At 47.6% G+C, this 6,958-nt stretch overlaps 1 pseudogene; it reads right to left on the minus strand.

The window, feature by feature from the left end:
• The window catches only part of LOC102431624, a 24,605-nt pseudogene that overhangs the window by 1,281 nt on the left and 16,366 nt on the right, over positions 1-6,958 (minus strand).

The raw sequence follows: 6,958 nt of genomic DNA on the forward strand, positions 1-6,958 counted from the left end.
CCTGTCAGGGTGGTGGGAGAGGAATCCAGCATGTGACGGTAGCGCACAGATCAAGCTGCTGAAATGGTTCCCAGAGGTACAAAGGGCTATTGCTGAGAAGAGTCTTCAACATGAAAGTGGAAGCTATTGTAAAGGTGTTTAGGTAAAGCTGCCTGGACCATAAGTGACCTGCCAGTGCGCCATACATCTCAGGGAGGCAGCCCGCTGCACTCACCACCACCTGTGGGGTAGCGTATCTGACCTTACTCTTGCCGTCAGCAGGTCTCTCTGTGGCACAAGACTTTTCTTTTTCTTTTTCTTTTTGGTATATATTACTTTATTATATTTTGGCACAAGACTTTTCCATTCCAATCCACAGAAACTCTGACCAGTCTTCTCTCTGAGTTCAAAGCCAAATGATAACAGTTCACATTTATTGAACACTGTGTGCCAGGGGCTCTGCTAAGTACTTTATATGCCACTAGAGGCCCGGTGCATGAAATTTGTGCACTGGTAAGATCCCTAGGCCTGGCTGGTGATCAGGGACAATCTGTGAGGTGACCTGGGGGGTGATCGGGGGACCCCCGCTGGCACCCACCTTGGCCGGCCTGGCACCACCCACTCACTGGCCCCGCCCCCTGCTGCCGCCGGTTGTCTCCCTCTGTGAGGCAATTGGGGGGCCCCCACTGGCACCTGCCTTGGCTGGCCTGGGGCCTGTGGGCTGGGGGCAGCGCCTGTGTTGAGTGTCTGCACCCTGGTGGTCAATGCGTGTCATAGCGACTGGTTGTTCCACCAGTCGTTCTGCTGTTTGGTCGATTTGCATATTAGGCTTTTATTATATAGGATACCTTTTTCAAACCTAACAACAACCCTAAGGCAGGTAAATATTGTTATGTCCATTGTACAGTTAAGACAACTAAGGCTCAGAGAGGTTGAGTGCCTTCCCAAAGTCACGCAGCTCATACGTGGCAGAGCTGCAGTAGAAACCCAGGATCGACCAACTCTGTAGCCCATGCCTTTAACCATTTTGTTACATGAGGAGTTAAGGAAATGTAAGTATAGACGGGGCCAAGCCTTTTAATATCTGAGTGCTCCAGCTAGAGATCCCAGGCCAGTTACCCAATGGAGGGAAGTACATGAAGGGTCGCTCTGAGTTGGAAGTGGAGCCATGTGCAAGAATGGGAGATGAAGGGAGTTTTTGGACCCATTTCTGAGGGGTCTGAGGTGGCCAGAAAGAACCCAGCCATATGCAGGAGGGTGGCTACCACGTGAGGGCCAAGCCTAGAAAACCTGTCTATTTTAGGTCCTCTGGTGGATCTGATCTGACAGGGCATTTAGAGCATCTGAATCTATAGACTGTCCAACTCAGTGAATTGATTGTCCAGTTTTGCAAGCATTTTGACTTTGGTTCATTTCAGCATTTTGCTGAAATGCCCTGATTGCTTATGTTCCCACTCAAATACCAATGGGCACATTTGCATCAAGTGTCTTTAAGTACCCAGGTCTGTGGTGGCCACTTAGGGGGACCTGTGTTCCATCATCAAGGAGTTACTACCTAGTTCAGTTGGAAAACCTAACGTAGACCCATTCGCTCCATCTTAGCCCTGAAAAAGATTGCTTATATTTGTTTATCCTTTCACTTTGCACTTGGGAGATGTGTTAGTTAGCTAGTGCCAGAATGATGCCACATAACAAACCTTCCCCATGCTCAGTGGTCCGTAACAGTGGACATGTACTTGGATTGTGCATCGAAAGAGCTGGCTGGGGAGGCTCTGCTGGACTCAGCTGGGCTTGCTCATGCAACTGGGATTTGCTCTGCCAGGCTGGGCTCAGCAGAGTGGTTGTGCTACAGGTTTCACGCTTGTGGGGTAACTTGAGTCAGCTGGCTCCACATATCTCTCACCTTGTTTGGAGCAGTGGTCAGCAAACTCATTAGTCAACAGAGCCAAATATCAACAGTACAACGATTGAAATTTCTTTTGAGAGCCAATTTTTTTAAACTTAAACTATATAGGTAGGTACATTGTTATTAACTTAATTAGGGTACTCCTAAGGCTTAGGAAGAGCCACACTCAAGGGGCCAAAGAGCCGCATGTGGCTCGAGAGCCGCAGTTTGCCGACCACAGGACTAGGGGGTAGCCAGGCACATCCTTCTCATGGTGATGGCAGAAATGCAAGAAACCACATCCAGCCGCACAAACCCATCTAAGTCTCCTGCTTGCACCATATCTGCCGTCATCCCATTGATCAAAGAAAGTCACATGGCCAAGTCCAAAATCAGTGAGGGGGAGGAACTACCAAGTTACATGGCAAAGAGAATGAGGTCAAAGTAACTCAGAGAAAGTTATAAGAAATAGTCATGAAAGACTCCTGGCGTGTTGATGCTATTCAGAGGGTTGCCTTCTCCCTCTCCTCTCCCCTTCCTGTGCCTGTCATGTCACTGCATCAGAGAAAGCTGTGCTTCCCTTGAGTAGCTGGGTATTTCATTGGATGAAAGCCATGAATCTCATGTTTCCCTCTTTGCTGTGGCCAGCAGGAAGCCCAAAGTCAAATGTCAGCTCATGCCTACCAGGGAATGTAATCACTATTTCCGATACTTACCTGATCCCAACCCACCTGTGACTTTATCTTCTTTTTTTCCCTAAGACAACCTCATTTATTTTATTCTGTTCTATTGCATAGGTTTTTTTGTTTGTTTTTTGTCAGCAGCTACAATTGTTTTCCTGAATAAGGTAGGGAATAAGTGAACACCCAAATACCAGATGAGGTGTACAGATGATCTGTTCCACTAACATTTACTGAACACCTATTGAGTGTCAGGCTCTATAGCTGGTTCAGAGCTTACATGATTGAATATTACACATTCCCTGCCCTTGAGGACCTCACATGACAATAGGCTACTGCAGGGTTTCTCAGTGTCAGTACTACTGGCATTTGGGCTGGATAATTCTTTGTTTTGTGTGTGTGTGTGTGTGTGTGTGTGTGTATGGGGGGGGGCTGTTCTGTCTATTGCAGGATATTTAGCAGCATCTGTGGACTCTACCTACTAGACCAGTGGTTCTCAACTTTCTGGCCCTTTAAATACAGTTCCTCATGTTGTGACCCAACCATAAAATTATTTTCGTTGCTACTTCATGACTGTAATGTTGCTACTGTTATGAATCGTAATGTAAATATCTGATATGCAGGATGGTCTTAGGCGACCCCTGTGAAAGGGTTGTTCGGCCGCCAAAGGGGTCGCGACCCACAGGTTGAGAACTGCTGTACTAGACAGTAGTCTCACCCAACCCCAGCTGTGACCATTAAAAATAGCTCCAGATTTGCCAAGTGTTCCCTGGGGAGCACAATTACCCCTGGTTGAAAACCACTGGGTTATAGTAAGTGCAATTGTAGGAGGTTGGGAGCCTGGGTTGGCTTGCTACTGGAGGCCAGTTGGAGAAGCCAAATGAAGGGGAAGGGAGAGGTCATTTCTGTTGCCTGGAGCAGCAGGTGTTGGTGCAGGAATGGGGAAAAATGAATCAGAGATGCCACAGATCCAGGCTGTAAAGTCTTGTTGACTGTGACCCAGACCTTGGATGAATTAGATTCTGTAGGTCAGTGCTTTTCAACCTTCAGGATGTCTCATAAAGAACACGTGTTACACATGCTGGCAGATTCCTGGGCCCCATCCCCAGGGATTTTAATGGAGGAGGATTGGGCATTATGAATCATGCTGTTATGAACATCTGTATATAGTTTTTTTAAATTTTTGTTTTAAAAATTGATTTGAGAGAGAGAAGGAAGAGGGAGAGAGAGAGAGAAACATTGACCTGCTGTCTCCTGCTTGCACCCCAACCAGGGATAGAGCCAGTAACCTGGGCACATGTCCTGACCGGGAATTGAAAGAGTGACCTTTGGGTTCATGGGATGATGCGCAACCAACTCAGACACACCATCCAGGGCTGTATATAGTTTTTTTAAAAATATGTTTTTATTGATTTCAGAAAGAGGAAGAGAGAGAGAGAAACATCAATGATGAGAGAGAATCATTGATCGGCAGAGAGAGAGAAACATCAATGATGAGAGAGAATCATTGATCGGCTGCCTCCTGCACGCCCCCTACTGGGGATTGAGCCCGCAACCAGGGCATGTGCCCTGACCAGGAATCGAAATTTGACCTGGTTCATAGGTCGACCCTCAACCACTGAGCTACGGTAGCCAGGCATGTGTATAGTGTTTACATGGATATTTTACATAATGGAATTAACATGTCATATGGTTAACTCGATGCTTAATCTTTTGAGGAACTGCCAGCTTTGTTTTCCCAAGTAGAGGGTTCCAATTACTCCATATCTATTCTAGTGGGTGTGAAGTGGTATCTCAATGTGGTTTGGATTTGCATTTTTCTGATGGCTAATGCGTCATGTGCTTGCTGTTGAACAATGTGTAAGCTTCCCCAGGTTATTTTAATGTGCAGGCAGAGTTGTCAACCACCTGTCTGTGTTGAGGGAAAGCAGAGATGCTTGTGGGCAGTGTAGTTGGAAAAGCTTCCCGGAGGAAGGTGAGCAGCCTAGAGAGGTTAGACTTGTAACTAGACTTGCTGAGATCCTCCTGGGAGCCACTGCGGGAGGGACTGGAGGGAGAAGAGCTGACAAAGACAGAGCCCTGGTGTCTGCAGGGGTGGAGTGAGGGGGGTCTAACTGGAGAGAGTGGAGACATAAAGAGGGGTGTGTGTGGGAGAGACATGGAGAATTAGAATAGCCCAGACTTCAGGCCCATAGAGTACTGGGGCAGGGGAGGGGAGAGAGGGAAGCAAGAGTCCGATTTCAAGCTCTTTCTGCTTCAGTGGCAGAGATGGGGAATCCATTTTGGGGAACCGGTCAGATCTAAACTAGAAGCAAAGAGGAGGTGGGGACACGAACAGCCTAAGTCCAGGCTACGTCCCCTCACCCTCCCTGAGCTGCCCCTGGCTCATCCCTGAGTTGGGGTGACAATCCTTGGTTGCAGGGTGTGTATGAGGAGTAGGTGAGGTAATTGATGTAGCCTGGAGATCCGTATCGACATGTACTCTGTTTATACATCTAATTTATGACCTTGGATTATTATTTACATTTGGCTCTCTCGCTACAGGACTGTCTTATTTATCTTTATAACTGTCTCGTGTGTTTGTATAACCTCAGTGCCTGTAACTGATCAGGGCCAGATTTACAGTTCCTTCCCTTCCCCTTATTAACGGCTGAGCACTCGGTGTGAGCCAGGAGTTGTATATATTGGTTATGTTCTGTCCGCTTCCAACCGCCCTCCCAGGGTCCCGTCCCCGGTTTACAGACGAACAAAACAAACCCCGGGGAGTTATTTGTCTGTGGCTGAGTAAATTTTCGGTGCAGTGGGGAAAGGGGATAAAAGTTTATGGACTCCATGTTATATGCCAGATTACGTAGTTTTTCTTAGTGTTCCAATCACCCAGTAAGGTGGCATGATCATCCCCACTTTGCAGATAAGTAAACAAATTACCCAAGACCGCACAGGTAATGAAGTGGCAGGGTGTGATTGCAAAGCCCCTGGCCCCTGACTATAGCATATCGCTTCCACTGCGACCTTCAGGCAGCCTGAGAAGGGATTAAGGAAGGGAAGGGTCTGCCGGAGTTGGGAGGAGCAGCTCAAGGATCAGCGCCTGCAGTGCCGCCCTCTGCACCTAGATGGCGCTCGAGGCTTGGCTTCCGGGACACACCTGGGCTCCAGCCTCTGATAAACAGGCTACTGGTTTCATACAATTTATCGTAAGGAGAGCAAGAGATTAAAATAATTTTTTTTGGCCTTTGTTTTGTTTGTGTTTCTGCTTGTAAAACTAATCTATTGACTCTGCATCCGCAGTTCATCTTTGTGGCTACCCGAGCCTAATATGCTGGCAGAACCCCGGGGTTGGGGCGGTGAAGGCACTGGCAGGTGAGACAGTTCAAGCAGAAAATAAAGTGACATGGCCCCCTCGCACAGGGCCCCTCTCCTGACCCCTTCATCACAATGGCCGTGGTCTGAAGATGTCAGCAAATTCCCCGACCCTGGGCAGCAGGGCCCCTGCCTGTCAGAAGAAGGAATGTTGTCAGAGGTGGGAAGAATTTCTCTCTCAGTGTCTGACCCCTCATTTTGTGAATCAAGATGGATGGCTAAGCCATGGGTCCGAATTCAGGTCTTTCGGGCCAGTTTTGCTCACTCCATTCTCCTTCTCTCTCTCTCTCTCTCTCTCCTTTTTTAAGTTTAAGTATTTGTTGCCTAGCCTGGGTTTTGTAAACATGATGAGGGAAGTGGGTTGGGTGTAAACAATAGAGGGTGAGGGCTGTGGCAGATTGGAGGTGCCTTTCTCTGTGTAAGGAGGCAGCTGGCTCTCAGCTCCAGCTAAGAGGAGAGGCCGTATTATCTACTTAAAATTTATTTTTTTTTGGCCTGATTTGTAAAAAGTGGCAGATCTGGATTTTTATATATTTTCTAATATTTAACAGTTACCAAGTAAAGAAGGTGTGGGGGAATGAAAATGCTAATCGTGGTCTCTGGTGTAGAAAAAATAGAATAGCCTCCTCCCATATCCTCCTGAAACACACCTGGTTGTCTAGGTGCCCAGGGAGGAGAAGGGCTGTGTTCGCTAGAGAGCTGGGACCTTGGAGGGTTGTGTGGGAGGATCTTGGCTGAACCCCATGGTGGGATGGGCAGGAAGCAGCTGAGAGGAGTAGGAGGGGCGTGGGGGAGGCTTAAGAAAGGGCACGGCGCCTCAGGTCAGCTCAGAAAGGTCTTGCCAGGCTGGGTGGAGGGGTGCTCTGGTGGTCAGCTGCTGGGACCCGTGTTCAAAGGAGAAACAGAACTGTTCTGAGGAATTGAAAATTGTGTCATCTTTATATCCTATTTTCCTCTTTGCCGTTATTCTTAAAGTCTAAATGTGGGAATTTTCTTCATGCACATGGTGAATCTGGATACTAACTTAAAAATTTATTGATTCAAAAGTGAAGGG

The sequence above is a fragment of the Myotis lucifugus genome, unplaced genomic scaffold (assembly GCF_000147115.1).
Source record: "Myotis lucifugus unplaced genomic scaffold, Myoluc2.0 scaffold_376, whole genome shotgun sequence".
In the NCBI taxonomy this organism is placed as follows: domain Eukaryota; kingdom Metazoa; phylum Chordata; class Mammalia; order Chiroptera; family Vespertilionidae; genus Myotis; species Myotis lucifugus.